Source organism: Ictidomys tridecemlineatus, chromosome 6 (genome assembly GCF_052094955.1).
Source record: "Ictidomys tridecemlineatus isolate mIctTri1 chromosome 6, mIctTri1.hap1, whole genome shotgun sequence".
NCBI lineage: Eukaryota > Metazoa > Chordata > Mammalia > Rodentia > Sciuridae > Ictidomys > Ictidomys tridecemlineatus.
The window spans coordinates 156,153,481-156,175,396 of record NC_135482.1 but is presented as its reverse complement, the minus strand read 5'-3'; the positions used below and the strand labels follow the sequence as shown (position 1 = coordinate 156,175,396).

General features: G+C 38.5%; 1 long non-coding RNA gene across 1 annotated transcript; it reads right to left on the bottom strand.

Moving 5' to 3' along the window:
* Nucleotides 1-2,695: 2,695 nt before the first annotated feature.
* LOC144378416 (uncharacterized) lies at nucleotides 2,696-20,899 on the bottom strand. The gene is made up of 4 exons (XR_013440072.1): nucleotides 20,707-20,899; nucleotides 20,455-20,612; nucleotides 3,053-3,204; nucleotides 2,696-2,826 (listed from the first exon to the last, which is right to left on the bottom strand). It is a non-coding gene; the product is annotated as an uncharacterized LOC144378416 (long non-coding RNA).
* Between the last annotated feature and the right edge of the window lie 1,017 nt (nucleotides 20,900-21,916).

Below are 21,916 nucleotides of genomic sequence, written 5' to 3'. Positions count from 1 at the left end.
CAAACATGCTCAGCAATCTCTCTGCCTTGGAGACTTTGACAAGCTGTTTGGGACACTCCTTCCCTAGTCTGCCATTGACTGGTACCTTTTTATCCAGTGCCACCTCTCTCAGAGTCTGTCCCTACCAAGCTAAAGTAGCTCCCCAGATTCTTTCTATCATTCCTCCTTGTTTTATAGTCTTCATAGAACTTGTCACTACCTAATATTATCTTGTCTTTATACTTGTTCATTGGATTACTAATTGCCTCCACTATACAATGTAAGCATCATGTCAGCAGAGACCAGGTCATGTTCATTGCTTTATTCCCAGTGCTTAAGTGCCTGACACATAGTGCATGCTCAATAAATTGTTGTTGAATGAGTACTTTGTCCCATTGTTTCAAAGCTAATACCTATACAACACCTGCTATGACCTAAAGCCTTTAATATAGCTTTACATATATTCCTTTATTTAAATAACAAGGTAACTCTGGTGTTACATTGTATTATATCTGATTTTTTTTTAATAGATGAGTAAATGCAGCACTTAGAGTTAGTGGCAGAGTTAGGGTTTCATCTGAGGCAGTCCAGATCCAAAGCTCTGGCTCTTAAACATATTACAGAGCTTAGTTTAAACTACCAATTTCCAACCTTCCTAGGAAAGAATCCTCAGGCCTGTCAACCCTGACACCCTTGAGGGAGAGAAAAATCTTAGGGGAAGCAGGAAGAGCTTCAGACTGTGTTAAAGAAAAAAAAAAAAAAAACCCGCTGGGCACACCTGTAATCCCAGAGGCTGAGACAAGAGACAAGAGAAAAACAACCCTTAATTGACTTACCTTATGGCTATTGCTTGTCTTAATGAAATGCTCCAATCACCCTAATTGTGCTTTAATAAAACATCCTGAGTTCTTGGGATTATGTATGTCCATCTTCTTCGGCATACCCCACCCCACTGAGGAGGGAGAATAGCAGAATAAGAGCCAACATTCCCTGATTCTTGTTCAATCAAAAAAAAATCAGTCTATATGTGTAATAAAAATTATAATGCATTCTGCCAACATACATAAATTTAAAAAATAGTTAAAAAATAAGTATGCCAAAAAAAGAAAATGATCAGGGGCTGGGGCTGTATCTCAGTGGTAGAGCACTTGCCTAGCATGTGTGAGGCACTGGGTACAATCTTCAGCACCACATAAAAATAAACAAATAAAATAAAGATATTTTTTAAAAAATGATCAATGAGAGAAGAGGTCAGTACAACCCTGGATGAAGTCTGCCCATACCTTCAAAAGGCCACTGTGTACATGTACCTTTAACACAGATGTATCCCCCCAGCACTAATGAGATGTGGGGTGTCTAAGTCCATTTCAGCCTGCTACAACAAAATACCATAAACTGGGTGGTTTATAAATGACAGAAACTTATTTCTTACATTCTGGAGGCTGGGAAGTCCAAGATAAAGTCTCTAGCTTTATAGGGTCTGGTGACCACCCACTTCCTCAGATGGTGTCCATGCGGCATCAAAGGCTTCAGAGCTCCCTTGGGCCTCTTCTATGAGGGAACTAATTCCATTCAAGAGCTACTCCTTCCAATGACTCCCTAATCCCTTCTCGTTGGAAACTGGATGTCAACGTATGAGTTTTAAGGAGATAAAAACATTCAGACCATAGCAGGAGACCTCAGCCCTTTGAGGTTCCTCTGTGGTCTTGTTTTGTCTATTCAACCACAGTGTTCAGACAGCACTTTCTGTCCTTCCCAGGCCCTGTGACCCCTGACAGTTCTTCCTTTTCCTTCTTCTAATCACATTGATTCCAGTCACCAGCCCTGAACCTAGATGCCAAACTCCCTTGCACTTCCCAGGCTCCTCCTGAAATTCTGGGATTAGATCCAGGTACATGCTCTTTCCTCTTTCCTGGGGCTCTGTCTGACCTCTTGAGACCTTGAGCCCCCATCTGTCTGAATCCTTTTCTCCTTCAGCTTCTATAACTATGTCTAAAACTAAGACTGCTTCCTGGGCTGTCTGTGCATCTGTAACACCCTGTGTCACTCAGATGATCAACCAGACATCCCACTGTTTCTGAAACAACCTGACAAGCCAAGGCCTTTTAGATACAGGTATGTTGACGTGTGTATGTGTGTGTGTGTGTGTGTGTGTGTGTGTGTGTGTGTGCGTGTGTGTGTGAATGTTGTTAGTGTTTAGATTCTAGATGATTTAATTTAGGAATGACTTTTGTTATGTGGCTGGTCCATCCATTCCTCATTTATCTGTTCACTGGTATACTTTACCTCTCTGGGACCCTGCAATAGTAGCCACAATCTAGGCTTATCTATCATCCCTGGGGACCTCTAGGAGTCCTGCTGTCAAACCATACCAATCACTATGCCTGGACTTACCTCTCTGACTACTTTCCCACAGACTCATAGACAGTAAAAGATGACGACAACAATTAACCTGGAGCTCACAGTAGAGAATTCAGACTGCTGATAGCCACCAGGAATCCCACAGTGGAATACGACTCGGGCTCTTCTCTGAGTCATCCATCAGTCTAAAATGTTGGCAAAGATAGGAAAACAGCAAGATGCATTTAGAAAAAGAAGCATGACCTGGGGCAACCAATCTAGAACTAACAATTAAAAACCTGCCATTCTCACATGTGGTGATTATTTACCTGAGGGTAGCTATATTAGTCTGTAACAAATACCTGAGATAATCAACTTATGAAGAGAAAAGATTTATTTTGGCTCACAGTTTTGGAGGTTTTATTTCAAAACCAAGTAGCTCTGTTGCTTTGGGCTTGTGGTAACACATGATAGAAGAAGCAGCTGGTGGACAAAACTGCTCACCTCCTGGTTGGAATGCAAAAGAACAAAAGGAAGAGATTGAAGTTCCACATTCACCTTCCAAGGCATACCCCAATGACCAAAGGCTTCTCTCTGGACCTCAAAATCCTAAAGTTTCTATAGCCTCCTCATAGTTCAATTTTGAGGAACAAATCTTTAGCACATAGGGTATTTAGGGAACATTTAAGATCCAAACTATAGGAGTAGCTACAGTGACCATATTGAATCTCACCAATATGGTGGTGGTGGTCATCTCTTCTTCTTTATTTCCAGGCCTCTTTATATCATCACAGATGCCAGCAGTAGGCAAAGTGCAGGAAGACAGATGAATTTGGAGAAAACAAACAGGCAAACAAACACCAGAGGACAGGATTTTCACTTTGCCTGTGGAAATATATAACATTATTTCTTATCTCCTCTTCATGGGTTCTAGGCATAAACTGGCACTCCAGAGATATTCCCCTGTTCCTTCAAGAACAGACCATTACTACAAATTAAGTTCAAGCTCATTTATGTGGTTGCAAGAACCTCAAAATAATTTAACTTTACTCATGTTTCTTTTTCAAATTATTATACATTTACTGTGATTCCCAAACTCAGAGAAATCCATCTCAAAGGGATGATGTGGGACAGAGCACAGTGTGTTGAACTGGCTTTAGTCTTAGGTCAGGTATTTGGAGACCATCTCATTTAGTCCTCGTAGCTATTTTCTACACATGCCACAACTTTTTTGCCCAGTGACATTTTTTTATTCATTTTGTTTTGTGCTTGCTTCACTAATGTTACTTGCAACTTAAAAAAAAAAAATTCTAGTGCATATACCTGGCTTTCTTTTCAGTACCAAATTTTCCTTAAATGCATCTTTTATTCATTTTTCCCCTTAAACAAAAACACTTCTAAAGAATTCTTCCATATTTGATAGACACATAATAATTGTACAGATTATGGTGACAGTGTGGTGTTTCAGTTCTTGTGTCCATTGCACAGTGATCAAAGCAGGGTAATTGGTATATCTATTCCTTCAAACATTTATAATTATTTGTGGGTCACACCTCCTTTCCTTTCATATTTGAGTTTGGAGATGGAACTTTATTTATATCTAGTTTAGAAGTGTTTAAATACTCTCAAAATTTTTTCATCTTTGTCAACCACAGTGCATAAATATGATATTTTCCAATATCATTTCAAAGTGTGAGTATTTATAATTTACTTTGGCAGATGCTGTGTAAAGATCATAAAGCTGTTCTTAATTTGTACATGAATTTATAAGTGGCTTTACCATTTGTTGGAAGAAACATAGAAACAATCTGTCTTCATTCCATTTCACTGCTTTCTTTTCTCAGTTTTACTTCTATATGCTTCAACTGACTAGTATGCATCAATTCAATACAATAAACTCAAACGATAGGTATAGCTCACCAACAGGTGTCATTAATACATTACTAGCTTTAATTTTAAGATTTCCCAAAGTGATTATAAAGGCCTTCTTCAATAAATATGATAATTTTATAAAACTGGTGATTTTACACTACTAATATGAAGATCCAAAAGATAATGATTGAAATTTGTGTCAGATTTTCATATTCGAGTTCCTTAAGAGAAATAGTCCAAGAATCATCTCAATAGAAACCCTCAAGAAGCACTTAATAAAAGTTAACACCAATTCTCATGTTAAAAACAAAAACAAACTCTTTGCCTACGAGAGAAAAAGAAGGGAATTTCCCCAGCTTGAATATAGTGTTTATCAAAACTATCTTAAATATCCATCACAATTTTTGGAAAGTTGCATGTACTATCACCAGAGTTTTATTTGAAGAAAAAAAATTCTGTTTATGTAGCCAATCAATGTAAGCACATTCTCTCTCTCTTTAAAAAAATTAATATTTATCTAATACTCACTTCATAATACTTAGAAAAGCAGAAGCTGTTTTTGACTTTTTTTTTTTTTAGTACCCGAGATTGAACCTATGGGCCTTTAACCATTGAGTCACATCCCCAGCCCTTTTATTTTTTTAAAACATTTTATTTTTTTTAGTTGTATATGGACACAATACCTTTGTTTAGTATTTTTTTATGTGGTGCTGGGGAATGAACCCAGTGCCTCATGCATGTTAGGCCAGTACTCTACCACTGAGCCACAACCCCAGCTCCCTTTTATTTATTTATCTTTATTATTTTTATTGTAAGACAGGGACTCACTAAATTGCTTAGAGCCTCACTAAGTTGCTGAGGCTCTTTGAACTTGCCCTCCTCCTGCCTCAGTCTCCCAGCCGCTGGTATTACAGGTATGCACCACTGTGCCCAGCTTGACAATTCTTAAAGGTTTATACTCTTGAATATTTTGAGGATTATTTAGCTAATAAGTTTAATACCTTTTAGACAAGTGAGTAAGTTTTTTTTTTAAGTTGTCGATGGACATTTATTTTATTTATTTTTATGTGGTGCTAAGGATTGAACCCAATGCCTCACACATGCTAAGCAAGTGCTCTACCACTGAGCCACAACCCCAGCTACTGAGTAAGTTTTAATTGGGAAAAAGACCACCACTCTCATTATGATAAAAGCAGAGCATTTCATACTTCTTTGTCATCTCCTTTCTTGTTTTTAGTTTTGTTTTGACATAATGACAAAAAAGAAATGGAATTGAGCATACATGAGGTCATTTTTCTCTGGTACAGTATTAGTGAATATTTATTTTTCAAAATTTCCCCATATTTAGTGAGGTATGGTTGACATATAAAATTGTATATATCCAAGGTGTACAATGTGAGAACTTGATATACATTGTGAAATGGTTACTACAATCAAATTAATTAACATACCCAACACCGTATAGTTACCATTTTGTAGTAGGGGATGAGGACATTTAAGACCTACAATCTTAGCAAATTTCAAGTCAACAACATACTCATCTGCTGTACAGTAGATTCCTGAGATTATTTATAATCGGAAGTTTGTTTAACCAACATTTTCCCATTTTCTCTACTTCCTAGCTGCTAGAAACCTCCTCTCTACTCTCTGCACCTATGAGTGTAGAGAGGAAAGGAAGGAAAGGGAACATTTTTAGGTTCTACATATATGTGAGATCATATGGTATTTGTCTTTCTGTGACTTGGCTTTTTACGCTCATAATGGATTTCCTCTTTTTATGGTTGAATGATATTCTGTTCTAGAGTATATCATATTTTCTTTACCCATTTATCTGTTGATGGACACTTACTTAGGTTGTTTCCTTATCTGAACTATTGTAAACAATGCTGCATAGAACATGGGAAATGTCTCTTCAAGATATTGATATCATTTCACTTGTATATATACCCAGAACTTTAATTTCTGAGTCAAGATAGTTCTTTAAAAAAAAAAAATTGGAGGAACCTCCACACTGTTTTTCTTAATGACTATAGCAATTTACATTCCCACCCACAGTATACAAGAGTTCCCTTTCCTCTACAGTTTCCCATAATAATGGCTCTACCAATTTACATTTCCCACCCACAGTATACACATACCACCAACACTTTCTATCTCTGGTCTTTTTGAGAGTAACCATGTTAACAGGTATGAACTGATATCTCATTGTGGTTGGTTTGCATTTCCCTGATGATTAGTGATGGAAAGCAGCTTTTAGTATAAGCAAATAAATATTTAAAATCAGACTTCTTACAATATACCAACATAAATTCTGATAAGTTGAATATGTTGAAAGAAAATAACAAGCTTTGGAACTGTTTCTGACCAAAGAGATAATTTTACAGTAAACGAAAAGGAGCAGTGTTCTCATGCCCACAGAATTTACCAATCTTATCAAGTCCCCATTATCTACGACCACCATCTGAATGCTAAACTGGTATGAAGTTGGAGTACTTTCCTATAGGATGGAATACATTCTTGAATTAGTGGCTAAAGTGATCAATATCTGGTGGTGTTTCTCTCACAGCCAGAATAGGTTTAACCAACCCCAGAAATTGAAGGGTGAAAATAGAAGTCCCTCTTCTCACTACCACGGGTAAGAATCACTCATAAATGTTTGTTTCCAAGCTCTGAAACTTTAGGTGTTGCTGGGTTAGATCATAGTTCTCCAGGCAGTTCCTTTGAAACCCTCAACAATGCTTCTTCTCTCCACCTGAAAGCTGACACTGACATGTGGCCATTTTGAGCTCTACTGAATTACTCTGTGAAGAAGAAATGAACAAATAAGATGCCACATCTATCTTAAACCCCCAAGATCAGCAGGTGTCTTTAAAAGTTCAACAATAGTAAAAATCAAGGCCTAAGAGAGATTGTTTAAAACATCCATAGACCTGAAAATACAGATCTCTTTTATTCAGTCTGTGAATGGTGCTGCCATTGAAAAAGAGAAGAAAATTACATAAATCACACTGATGGAATCATCAAAGACAATTTATCCTCAGGTAAGAAAAAACAACAAAACTTTCTAGAATGACTGAAAGACTATCTTAGATATCTACCTGTCAAATTCTAGAATCATAAAGACACGTTATATTTAATGGAAATGGATCAGAAGGAGACAAAGCTATTATTCAAAGATTCAAAGACAAAAAGATTTTTAAACTCATACAAAAGAAAGAGCATAAGCAGGCCCCAAAGATAAAATTATTATAGATTCCCCCCTAAATACTTGATTCCCACTATAAATCCACATTATATCATCCCACTGGTTTTGGGGGTATTACTTACCTTGTTTAGATTTTGGGTTGCTACTTGGTTGTGTTTGAGGCAGAAGAATTTTTGCAAACATAGAACCTGAAAGATTATTTTGCCATAATTGCATCAAACAAAAAAAAAACTATGAAGGATTGGGGCTGTACAGTGGAGAATAAATATAAGTGATTAGGATGACTCTTACAGCAAAGGTAGTTAAGTACCTATGTTAAAGAATTATTGTTATGAACTCTAGAACTCCAAAAGATAACAGTATGAACATTGTTTCTGAACAAAATTTAAGATATTTAAATAATGCTAAAAGATAAAAAAAATTAACCCAATTAAAACTTGATATATAATGGGGAGCACAAAAAGTGTTCATTTCCTTCCTTTCCTATACCGAAAAATTTCACAAAAGCACACAGAAACAAAGGAGAGGTGTACGAAACTAGACTTTATAAAAAAAATAAGGACAGATAAGTGTTAGCAAACAATTTTATTTTCAAACTGAAGCAAGCGATGGTTTCTTGTAGGTTTAACCAAAAATTGTTGGACACCAGCATAACTGAGCCCCCCCCAAAAGATAAACCAATTCTTAAAAAAAATAATAAAATAGGGAAAGATCTAGAAGAAGTATATGAAAAAGTGATTAGAAACTATCTTATACAATTTGTACCTAAGCAAAAATTCCAAGTATAAAACTGACAGAATATGAAACAGAAAACAAAACTTGGGAATCTCCTCTTATTTCAAATCTCAGAAAAATCTTTCCCTCTCTAGGTACTGTGTTGATTGCCTCTATCCAATCAGTCAGAAACTTCCAACTATCGGAAAGAAGGTACCCCTCGGCTCTCCCAAAGTCTCTGGGGTTCCTAGAAGATAGTTATTAACCTGCCATCAGTCCAGTGTGTCTCGACTTTGCTTATTGTCTCACTTCACAACCCAGGCGGTTGCGCATGTCTGCCAAGCTGAGACTGAGTTGATGAACGTGCTCTTTTTCTTCCAAGATACAGATCTTCTTAAAGCTCATGACATTATTCAAATTGCCACACTCTAGTGAATGGTTCTGCTTCAACTAAGTAATGTCTGCAAGATGATGATACAGCAAATGTATCTGGGTGCAGAGGTGTTTCAGAGTTTATTAAAGTCCTTCTTTTATGTACCTATGGGGAAAAACTACCTAGTTTGGTTGAGATTCGTTCATACATTGTAACCACAAGTTGGTCTCTCTTCACTTTCATACCTTTTTGGTGTCTGAATCCTAATTTTATGCTGGTCTCTCTGCCAGAGGGTCCATAGTCTTCTAGCAATTTATGAGCTCTCATCACAAATCTTACCCTTAGAACTCACCCACACACCAGTCCTCCATAGTACTAACATGTCCCTGCAACTCAAGAGGAAGCAAGATATCATCTCCCTGCCCCTGGAGGTTCCTGGCCTTCATACAAGTCAGTGATTTAAGCAGGGATGGATATACATAGTAAGTACCACCTACTTTCATCTACCAATGAATTCTGATATCGGCTATGATCTAGCTGATACACCATGTGTGTTAGTAAGAATCCAAGGAGGAATGAGAAACCACTCTAGGTACTTCAACAGTTATGACTTAATGCAGGGATCAAATGCATGTGAGACTGCTTTACAAGTCCTAATATATACATTCACAATAGATACTTTCCTTAATAAAGTCACCAGTAAACTCAAAGACCAAATTCACTGGATAGTTTCTTTGCAGTTTTTAACATTGTAGGGACTTTGCTTTTTTCTGAAACTGTCTCTTGGCTTAGCTTCTCTGGTTTTCTGCCTGTTCAGTCCATCCCTTCTTAGGCTCTTCATAAGTCCTTATACTTTTAACAAATAGATACTGAATAAATTAAATCAGCATTGATGATTAGACAGACTTGTGTGAGCTACTGTTTTTCTTAGTTTTCTCAGATATTTCAGCAGAACATTTTTAGACTATAAATGTTTAAGCACTTTCTCCCAAAGAATTCATTTCATATTACTGTTCTCCCCGCCCTGTTCCCCCTGCCCCTCTGAGGAAGCCAAAAACTGGAAGTGAAGCCATGCACTGAAAGCTACACAATAAGTTAAAATTTAAAAAATCTGCTGGTCAGTGGCATGGAGACAAGCCAGACTCCTGTTTCTAAACTCTGATCATAGACAATAGTGCCTCTTCAAGTAATAAGCAAATGAAAATTCCCGGGGAAGTGACAAAATGCTTGCAGGCATTGTTTCTTGTTATTTCCTTGTTTCTGTTTTAATTTGCTTATTTGTTTGTTCTGTAGAAAAGAAGTTAAGAAAAAGCATGTCCAACTTGATTTTTTCTTTCTCAGCCATTTCTTTCCTCCACACTAAATAATTTGTTTAGAATTTTGAAAAGTAGTTTTGATTTCAATGGATTTAACTTAGTGAGTTTATTACATAACAGAATTATTCATTGAAAGTATATTTCATTGAATTATATTATGAGTATAAACTCATTTGAATTGTTTGTAAAATAACAAATTTGTTCATGTATATGTTAAATATCTGCATAGCATGTGTATATATTAGTTTATATATTTAATGTGTACATAAACATATTTTATGTATACACTTGACCTTTTGTATCTGTGATTTCCACATCAGTGATTTTAAACCAAGTGCAATTGAAAATATTGGGAAAACAAAAGTTAAATCTGTCCTGAACATATATAGGCCTGTTTTTCTTGTCATTATTCCCTAAATGGTACAGTATAACAATTATTTACATAGCATTTACATTGCATTAGTCATTATAAATAATCTCAAGATGACTTAAAGTATACAAAAGGAAGTGTATGCAAATAATATAATTTGTATGCAAATACTATGCCATTATGTGTCAGAGACTTGAGCTTCTGCAGATTTTAGTATCCACAGGCGGTCCTAGAACCAATTCTCAGGAACAACTGTATATATAACTATATTTTGTATTGTAATATAGTTGGATTATTTTGATGTAAATATCCAGCCTAGTTTTTTGGGGGGGAAATAATAATTGTCAATTTAACTCTGCATAAGTTGCTTATATAAATTATCTTAGTGCTATTTGGATTATTATTAATATTTAATCATTTGAACAATGAAGAAAAAAAAAAAAAAACAAAAATAAGGTGTACTGGCTCCAAACTTTGAAAGTAGGCCTTTGAGGTCCCCCAGGATCTGCTCCCATCTGCACTCCTCACTTCTCTGGTCTTTTCTCCTTCTACCCCACGTACACTTTGGCTGTTCTCCTTGCTGTGCCTTAAGTGTGCCAGGCACACCCCACCTTTAGACCTTCACCTGGGCTGACTCCCTTGCCAGGAATATTTTTCACTCAGAAACCGGTCACATCTCATGACCTCTCCTCTTCCAAATCTTTGCTCAAATGTCAACTTCTCATGGAAGTATTCTTTGCTTGATCTGATGTAAAAGTGCACCCTGCCCCTCCTCTCAGGTTCGTGAAGCCCTACTCTGCTTTGCCTGTTTCCCACAGCTCTTCTCCTCTTCAAACATTCCACTTAACTTTTAAATACATATTAATTTTATGGATTTACTGTGAAGTTGAATTTGGGGCTCACTAGCTCTCTTGAGAAACATCACCACCTGCTCACTCAGCTCAAAAAGTGTCAGTGAGCTGGGCATAGTGGCGTGTACCTGTAGTCCAAGTTCCTCTGAAGACTGAAGTGGGAGGATCATTTGAGGAGTTGAAGCACATGGCCTTTTTCGGGCTCATCCATCTGAAGCCACTTACAGGAGCTCCCAGTCTTTGGGAGGATAGAAGGACAACTAGAGTCATTTGCTTTGGTCTCGTCACCTCACCAGACCCACTTAAAGACAAACATATATCCTTTGTACATATAAACATTTGCCTCCTTTGTGAGGAAATGATAATCAGAAATATTGGGGAAAAAGGAGGAGGTGACAGCAATTGGTGATACAGCAATTCTTTCTAGCCAAGGGTACTATAGCTATTTCACATGAAAAGCAAATGTGTGTACATAAGGATGCTCATTATTGTTGCTTTGTTTGAAGACGCAGACACCTGAAGCAATCTAAATGCCTACTAATAGTGACTGATGAAATAAAAATAGTATATGGAGTCAATGGTATATTATGCAACTATAAAGAAGTATGAGGAGACAAGATATACTAATTTGGAAAGAGATCTATGATATTTTATTGAGTACAAAAGCAAATTATAGAACAGTAGGCACAAAAAGACTTGTGAGGGGAAAAAAACCCAAGAAATTATAATGTGGTGGGAAAAGCCTTTGAAATGTTTACTAAGTGTCACTTCTTCCTACCATCATTACCAACTTCCAAGTCACCTTTCCATACCGGCCCCCCTAACCGACTGCAGGCAGTAAACAGGGCATCCCAGGCCTCAGGGGATCAGGGCCACAATTAAACAGAGAACAAAAGAATTAATTCTCTGCTTTTTTAGTTTCAAAATAGACTTATGAAACTCCTGGCAGAGATAATAGGTTAAACAATAGCTTTGAAAAGAATGAATGTTGATCTAAGAGCCAGTTTTCCTGCTTTAGGTGAGATAAAAATATTCCAGGAGAGTTAGTGGGAAAAATATAGTGCTGGGATCTGCCCACCTGGGGGCTGAGCCTCAGATGGTCTGGAAGCCCAAGAGAATGAGATCCAGTTTCCAGATTAGGGACCGCTGACAAAGTTCCCTTCGCCTTCAAAGCACAAGAGCACGGAAGTGAGACAAACATAAGGTGTGCCATGCAATTGGGCCAGGAGCACCTTTGCTGGCTGGATCCTGGGAAGAAGGTTTGGTTTCCTGTAAAGAATCAGGAGCTTATTGCAACCTCTGGGTGAGCAGAAGGCAACACATCAGCTGATACAGTATCACCACCTGGTTTGCACCAGATGCCAATATGGAAATGGAGGGGGAGCAGCAGCTCAGCACTAGATCCGACCATGGGCATCACAGTAGATGTCAGAGTGTTTGGATCTCACTCATGGCTGCCCACCTCTTCCACGTGCCTCTTTGCCAACCCCCAGAATCTAGAACAACAGCCACAACTATAAGCAAGGGCAGAATTGCAGAGCAGAAGAGCAGTTCCCCCACTGACTGAGAACTCCTGAAATGACTGTTTCCTTTGCATTGACAAACATTATGTTTTTCCCCTCTTGACAGAACTGGTGCTCAAAATAGATACCAAGTTGTTATTTTTAAAAAGTTGTGTTTTTGCACTCCTGAATGTGGCATCCTGAAAATCATCATGACTGCTATGCATAGATATGTACTTGTTTATAAATAGAGACATTAGGGAGGTAATTCAGAAATGTAACAGAGAACATCCCTGGGGGTAGAAGTGAAGAGACAGGGGAGCTAAAGACTTTTCACTTGTGCACTTTGAATTTTTCAGCATGATTAACTTTAAAATAATCGCTAAATACCTTGTCCTTAAAGAGCTCAGAGAATATGAAGTAGGACAGACAGATAAGGAAATAGCTTAGAGTGTGATATGTTCCCCAATTAAATGTCACAAGTGAAGCAGAACAAATGATCCTTAGAGGTGACCACATGAGAGCTCAGATGAGTCATCAAGGACCCTAGACTATTAGAGGTATAGTGTTCACTAAGCGAATCCTTGCTTAGGATTATCTCAATCGTTACCTGAGGACTCAGTCCACAGGGGGAGAGTATCCGTGGAATATGAGTGACCCTTTTTATCAGGAAGAAGCCAGAAAGCTAAAACTAAATTTTTGACCTAGATCCGGGAAGAAACGAAATAGGCATTGAACAATTCGGTTGTTCAATTCACCCTTTCCTCTGCATTAGTCCATGCAAAGACGCGAAAGTGTAACTTTAAAAAAAAAAAATTGGTCTAAATAGTAGAATATATTTTGACACACGACACACAAATGGAGCACACAACTTCTCATTCCTCTGGCTGTACCTGGTGCAGAGTCACACAGGTTGTGTAATCATACATCATACATGCATATAGGGTAATAATGTCTGTCTCATTCCACCATCCTTTCCACCCCTACACCCCTTCCCCTCTGCTCACTCCCCTCTGCCTAATCCAAAGATTCTTTATTCTTCCCTACCCTGCTACCCCTATTATGGATCAGCATCCATTTATCAGAGAAAACATTTGGCTTTTTTTTTTTTTTTTTTTGGTTTGGCTTATTTCACTTAACATGAATTCTCCAGTTCAATCCATTTATCTGTAAATACCATAATTTCATTCATGAGTAATATTCCATTGTGTATATATATACCCCATTTTCTTTATCCATTTAAATGTTGAATGGCGTCTAGGTTGGTTCCGTAATTTAGTTATTGTGGATTGAGCATGCAAGGGTACCTTCTTAAAAAAAAAAAATCTGATTGCAACTCGCTTTGCAAATGAGTACCAAAAAATTGATCCATATCTTTAAAATACTTTCCAGTGCCTGAGTTCCTCAGGGTGGTACATGTGAGACAGTAAAGGACATCTACTTGCTCAACTACTGCACTTTACATTGCTTAAATTGTACCACTTTCCAGAGACCTAAATGTAGGGATCCTGGTAAGTTTAAACAAAGTAAAACCACATTTTTTTCCCTATACCTATTGCTACTGTTATTAATATTACTATTGGTGGGACTGGGAAAGAGTAGCAAAAAAGAAAAAAAATTTTATTTGAGCAACATTCAGACGGATATCTGCATTTCATACTGAGAGTAGGAAAAGGAAGCCACAGTGTGGAAGGCTGGGGCATTTGAGGAGAGCAGGAAGGCCACTGAGGCCCATGGTGGATGTCAGAAAGCTCCCAGGATACCCAAGAGCTCCAGGTTATCTAAGCATGAAACCCTTCCAAGGGTTATGAGGACTCAGTTTTGCTCTGAGTCCTATGGAAAACCAGGGCTGGAGGGGGCGGAGAAGAACTGTGCAAATCTGATTCAGTATTTAAAGTCACCGCCAGGCTGCCACGGTTTGAGTGACTGCGGAGGCACAACAGACATCATGAACAAGGCAAAGGGTTGGTTCTCCCCACCTAAACTGCTCTTGGGTGTCTTGTTCCTGTTTTTAAAAGGGAGGTTTTATTGTTCAGTATAATTTAATCTCCACCAAATAAAAAAGTCAGAATGGTGACAGGTGGGTGATTAGCCTACAGCATATTTTACTCCTCCAGTGTTCATAAAATAACCTCTTTCTGGTAGTAATTACTGAAAGTCTGGGCAGGAAAATCAGCAAGATGACAGTTAAGGCCACAGAAAATAAGAGAATGAGGAAGGGAACAGCCTCTTGAACCATGTGGTGGAGGCAGAGGAGTCTGGGTTTAGCAACAAAGGGTATGTGGATGGTGAAATATAGTTTAGAGTCACTGCCTGGACAACCAATCATTTAAGGCTATTTTAAATTAACTTACTGTAATTTTATTTTGAAAGCCTGGGCTCCTACAGAGATCGGGGGGCAGCCCTGTGAGCATCATGATGTATCAGGAAGTAGAATCACAGCAAACCTCAAACCAAAGCAAACACTGGCTAAGATGGAACAGGGAGTGGGAATGGGCACATTCCCTGATACTGAGGCCACTTCAATCCAGGGATGGAGTAACCCCTTGGAAGGGATACAGCAGAGAGCTAATAGTTCTATGTATTAGTCTTCTTGGGCTGCAGTAACAGAATACCACAGACTGAGTGGCTTAAGCAACAGAAAGCTATTGTCTCACACTTCTGGAGGTGAAGATATTACTCTGGAGGTTTCTCATCTTGTAGGTGATTGTCTTCTCATTTTGTCTCCACAAGGTCTTCCCCAGTCATATGGATCCTTGAGGTCTCTGTGTGTCCAATTGCTTCATATAAGGATCCCATCACATTGAATTAGAGCCTCATGTTGACAAAACCACCTCTTTAAAGGCTCTGCCTCAAAATACAGTCACATTCAGAGCTGCTGGAAGTTAGGGCTTCAATATATGTATTTGGGGCCACACAATTCAGCCTTTAGCACAAAGATCCCTTACATACATAACCACAAATGAATTTGTATTTCAAGGGATAAATGCAGAAGAGGAATAGAGATGAAATTTAAATGTCCTAAAATGCATTGAAAGGGGGAAAAATGCTTAGAAGTAAGTTAAAGAAAAGCACTTCCCAAAAGAGTTAAATCATTGTCAAATCATTCCAAGCCAGTGGTAAGCTGGGTTAATTGTCAAATACTTCAGCAAGACTAGTGGGGGAGTTAACAGCAGTTATTATCTTAAAAAGAACACATTTCTTTGAAATGCTATTATGTGTTAGAAGTGCATAAAAGGTTTCCAAGGAGAGTCCCTTTTGTGTAACGATGCAAATTGAACTGAGTGGTATGCATCATTTCTGGGGTGACATCTGCGGGTAAAGTCAGAAAAATCCAGAGGCTGCACACTATGTTAAAGGTAAATTTTCTTGAACTGGAGGAACCCAGCTAGCATCAGAAGATGGAACACACAGAGCTTGTAAAATAGAGACAATTAGGGGGGAATAGCAGGTTTTAGAATCTTGCAGGTTTCCTGCTGTTTATAGCTCACGGATCTAAATATAGCTTTGTTTTAAGTTTTTAAAACATTCAGTTTGTGTGAAAATCCTCCTCTATAGATACTCTATTCCTTAGTGAAATAGACTAGGAAAGGAATTTTAGAAACCACCCAGATCTCTTTAAGAGAAATGATTTGCACCAGGGATTCCTGGCAATCTGAATTTTTCTGAATGTAAACAGAAAAACGTCTGGGGGAAGAAAGGGAGAATAAAAAACACTGACATGGGAGGGGGAAAAAGTCAAAAAACAGATACAACAGTCTGCTATGACTAATTTTTATTCTCCTAAATTACTATTTTATTTCTCAGCACCAATCCCCTTTGGAGACCAAAAACTTCTAGCCCACTTATTTATGCTCTATTACAAGTGTTTCTCCCGAGGTTAGCATTCATTTGGGTAGGAAGAAGCAATTGAATCTGTGAAAGTGACTTGGCAGTGGAGTTTTTTCCCCTGTAAATCCATTAGCCATCTGCTTTTATTACATTTAAGAATGTTCCCCGAGTCCAATAAAACTCTGGGTGCATCTAGGCCATGCATCAACTATCTCTGAAGTATTTAGGTGTCACTGTGATGAGAACTTCAAAAATAATTATGTGCCAGAGTATTGCATTATTCACTAGGGAAATATACTTGCCTTAAAAGCTGTTTGAAAAAAAAAATTGTCTGTGAAATTCCAGTAAAAGTTTCATCAGTTTTTTGGGGCACCCCTGAACCTCAGACTACTCTGACTCTCACCTCCGATATTCCATCTTGCTTACCAACTTCCTGAGGAAGTTAAAAGTTCAGTGGCTGTGCTTCTGCTTCTCTGACTTTATCTTTACCTCCAATAACTAATGGCATCCCCCAAAGAACCAAGGCTGTTTCATTGATACCCGGTAGTTTCACAGTGAATCTGAGAGACTGTACCACAGTATTCTGTTATGTGCATGAAATTTACAATGTGACGTAAAACAATGTGAGGTAGCTTAGTCTCATTGTTATCTTGTGAATGAACAAACAAAAAAACTTACCCTATATCTTACTTCACAGGTAATTTTCCAATAATATCCTGTATTTGCACAACATTTTTTCAGATTTTATACCACCATCAAGTGAAAAATCTAGCAGTAGAAATACCCAACATTAAATAAAAGTGATACTGGCCAGGTCTGTCTCCCACTTCTCCCTCTTCCCCATCTCTCTGTTACATATTTTATATAATATCTTCTTCAATCAGGCCCTACTTCAGTGCACTGGATATTAAAGATCTAATCACGAATAAGATGAAGTGGCAACGGTAATGCAACATAATAAATACTGCAGTATAGAGACCATTTCAATATGATTTTAGTTTGGGCACCCCCCAACCACCTCAATTGAAGCCTAAAGAAAATACTTAGGTACAGGGAGTTTGTTTGGGTGATTATCCCAGGAAGTAGAGTGAGAAGTGTGGAGAGTAACAGAAGGAGGGAGAAAAGTTAATAAAAGATATCAATGAGCAACTATGGGCCTCAGGGGCACAATACCACTGGAGGCCCTCTGAAGAACTGTGTAGAATGAACCTCAGAATCATCCCACTGAAGGCGCCACTGAGTCTTATCCTCTATTATTTGGCAGTTGCCTCTGTGGGTAGCAGCTTCCCCCAAACTTCTATGTTAACTTCTGCAACTAAGCTGAACAGCTTCCCAAGGGATTCTGGGACAAGTGTCCAGGCAGCAGAGCACAGGTATACTTCAGAGAAGACTTGAAGTGAGGAGTAGGCAAAGTACTTGGGACCCTTCCTAGGTTGGCCAAGAAACTGTGACACGGCTTATCACAAGTATTGGCTACAAAAAGAATCAAGAGGCTCCTAATTTGATCATAGAAGATGGGACATAGTAGGTTTCCTAGAGGAAATAATTCCCAAGCTAAATCTCAGAGAAAGAGAAGATTTAGGCCAGGAGAAAAAGCATTCTAATATATGAAAGAGCGTGAGCAAGAGAGGACAATAGAACATTTGGAAAAGTGTGTGTTTAATTGGGATGTGAAAATAGGGAGAATGAGATAAATCCAAGGGGGAATTTAGGAGGCAGACTAAAAGGACTTGTTAAAGGTCAATGGTATTTTAGTGGGAGAAATGGGAAGAAAAACAATTTTGATTGGGGTAATAAAGTTTGTGGATATAAGAAAATGGATGGAAAACTCACTTATGGGGTGAGGACTATATACATGAAATGTCTAAGGTGCCTGTAGAATGGACAGGTGGGCAAATTATGTAGATAATTGGATGTCATGAGCCATTAGATACCTGCCCTTATTACATTTATAAAAGTACTCTGAGCCACGTATATAAAGCATTGGATGCATCTGGCCATGCATTAGATACTGTAGGGTTTAGGAGAGAGATAAGGTCTAGAAATATAGATTTACATACATCCACCCTAAGGGGTTACTCAGGAATGCAGGCAGAGGCGCATTAGGTGTGGTAGTATGTACCATACAGAGACAACAGAGTGGAGGTCAGAGCTTTGATGTCTGAAAAGTAGGGAAAGAAAGAGAACTTCAGGATGGATATTGGCAATCTATTGTTAGAGGAGTAGAAGAAAGTAGTAAAATGGAAACCAAGAAAAAAAGAAAATGTCAAATTGAGGTCAACAATGTCAGCCACTGTAAAGAGGTCAAGGAAAAGGCATTTAGGGGCAGGGAATTTGTTAGTGATGATAGCACAGTGAGAAGTTGCTCTTCCTATTCCACGCCAACTCTGGGTGCTTTGTGTCTACTCTTATTTAACCATCCCAGGCTGACTTATTACCAGTACTTTGAGTTTCAATATTTTCTTACATAGTAGAAAGGGCAAGAAAAGTCTCTGGGGTCTCTTTAATAAGGACACTAATCTCATTTCTCAAAGGCTCTACTTACTCCTAAGACCCAGTCACCTCTCAAAGGTCCAAATACCCTCAAACTGGGGATTAAGTTTTAACATATGAATTGGGGCGGAAGAGGTACACAGGTTCTCTAGTCTTTAGTCCATAGCAGCTATACTTTCTCATAGATCCCCTGACTAGGAAAAAGTATACCTCTTCCCATGTAGACAAGAAAAAAGAAGGTAAGAGGACTGGGGCTGTACTCAGTGGCAGAGCACTTGCCTCGCATGTGTAAGGCACTGAGTTCAATCCTCAGCACCATATAAAAATAAACAAAATAAAGGCATTCTGTTCATCTACAACTACAAAATTAAAAAAAAAAAAAAAAGAAGGTAAGAGCTCGGTGGGAGCAGATGTTGGGTGAAATTGTAGAAAGTTGCTTAATTCAAATCAGCCTCTGTTTTCTCTAAGACATTAAATTCCTAATCCGAGGCAAAGAAAGGCAATATGGAGATATGGTAGGGAGACTAATGGCAGAGATGAAACTTCACAATAACTTCAGAGAGAAGAATTGGACATCCCAAAGGCTGAGACCTCAAAGACTCTCTGCTTCTGAAAATTGTCCCAATCCTATGCCATCTACCCAGGTACATGCATCTACTGGATCTGCCATGGTTTATGGTTTTCCCCCATAAAGTAAAAATACTTTACTTAACAATCATGGATCATTCCATGGACCAAACAATTGACTTATCCAGGGCTAAGCAGTAGATTCTGAGCAATGTGTGGGTCTTGATTCTGATCCCCATGGGTTGAGAGTGTTGCCCTCCCACTGGGGGACTTATACATTGTGGATGAGAATCTAGCTCATCAAGTCCATGAATCTCACATACACCTTCAGGCACTGTTCCGGGAAGACAGAACCTTCTCAGAACCTTGGTGACTGTGACCTGCTTGATAGACTGCACATGGCTGGTGGGGGCACAGCAGAGATGCCATATGACAAAGTGACTTCATCTTCTGATCACAGGGTTTTGGGCCTCAACGGACATCTGACCCAAGTTTAGCCAATGTTATTTTCTTACCTTTCTAGTCAGAGTTCATTCTGTGTTAATGAGAGCCCTTTCCCAAGAACATTGGAAATATAAGTGAAAAGAAAACCAAATGTCTTTGAGTATAAGAATTTTAAGATAAAAAACATGGAGAATGTTGGTGGCTGTAGGGTTTTATGAAGGACAATATGTAAAATTCCTATTATTTTTGTTTCATATCCATGAGGGATTGGTTCCAGAATCCCTCAGGAATACCAAGTCTGCAGATGTGCAGGTCCTTTATATAAAATGGTATGGAATTTGCATATGACCTACATATACTCTCCCATATAATTTATTTTTCAAAATCATTCTATAATGTCAGAGGATGGGGAAATAAGCCAATGGTGAGGATTCTCTTAGAAATTCTGTAGAACTTATAGTTCTTTAAGCCCTTCTAGCAGCATGTGGATACAGGCCTGCTTGTAGACAGATCCCAAGAAGAGAAGAAAGAATGGAGCTGAACCACATATATTCAGTCCTTTTCCCCAAACACACAAATCAGATAAACCATCCTTACCTGCAGAGAACTTGAGGGAACAGGGGTGCAGAGAAAGCAGGAGTTGTTTTCTCTAATGGAAATGCCTCCTCAGGGAAACAAGAGGAAAAGGGATGAGACCTCCTTCTGCTCATCCTCGGCATTTTCCTTCCATGTGAACTAGAGAAGCAGGTGAAACTCTGCAGAGACAAAAGAGCCAGAAACAAAGCAGATAAGAGATACAGAGAAAGTCCTGATAGCATTTGAATCTCTGGTTCCAGTTGTTCCTCCTACCTGTGGATTTTTCCATTTTGCTGTCTCCTAACAAAATCATCAGGCTCTGGTCTTGGCCTCATAACATGAGAAGATAATATTCCCAGTGCATTTTTCTCCAAATTGAACCTTCATTAGAATCTTAGTGTTAAATATTGGAAACTACCTTAGCCTGGTTTCCCCACAAAGCACAGACTGAAACAAACACTTAAGTACTTTCTTGAGGAGTGTGATTCAAGAAGGAGGAGTGAAAGGCAGGGGAGTACAGCAGGGAAGAGGGAGAGAAAATACAAAGATGCATTCCTAGTTGCTTACATCTTCTCACAGACCTGCTGACTGCTTTGTGAAACTCAGGGATGCCAACCAAGGTAAAAAGTGGGAAAAGGTTTTATTAATAAGCTCCAACCCCTCAAGAGTTGTGGGTTGTTGCTTGCCAGGGAATTTCGACTACATCCCCTCCACATTGTCAACAGAGAAGCCCTGAGCGGGAAAGCATAAGACCCGTATGAGCAGAGGACAGATGCTGTCTGTGTATGAAAGAAACTGGAGTCTGCACAAACTGGGTATGAGAGGAACTGGAACAAGTCACAGGTGAGGCCCAGAAAATCTGAAGTGGTGGCCGAGAAGCATACATCAGTTACAGGGCACTTGTGCCTTCATGATGAAATTGACTTCATTTTCTCATGAAGAAGTTACCTGTTTGTCAAAATATATTCCATATTTAAATGTATTGCACATTTGAAAAAAAATATATACTACATTTACACATCTTAAAATATATTATACATTTCTACTTAGAAACTCAATCTAAAAAACCTAACACTGTTCTCAGTTCAAAATAGACTCCTCTTTCCAGACAGGTTAAAATAAAACCATTTGTGGACTATTGTTGTAAATATCCTGGCTTTAATGTGGTTAGTAATATATCAGGCTGCCTTCTCCAACCTCCTCTCACGCACTTCCCTAATTAGTTAAGCACAGCTCTATTCAACATTTACGAAATGGGAGAAGTGTATCTAAAAATAAAAATTCCCCCCAAATTGATATAAGATCCTTTCTCTGGAAACAATTTATTATTTCTTTTCTTTCTTTCTTTCTTTTTTTTTTTCGGGGGGTGGGTGGGGGCTATCGGGATTGAACTCAGGAGCACTTGGCCACTGTGCCGCATCCCCAGCCTTATTTTGTATTTTATTTAGAGACAGGGTCTCACTGAGTTGCTGAGTGCCTCACT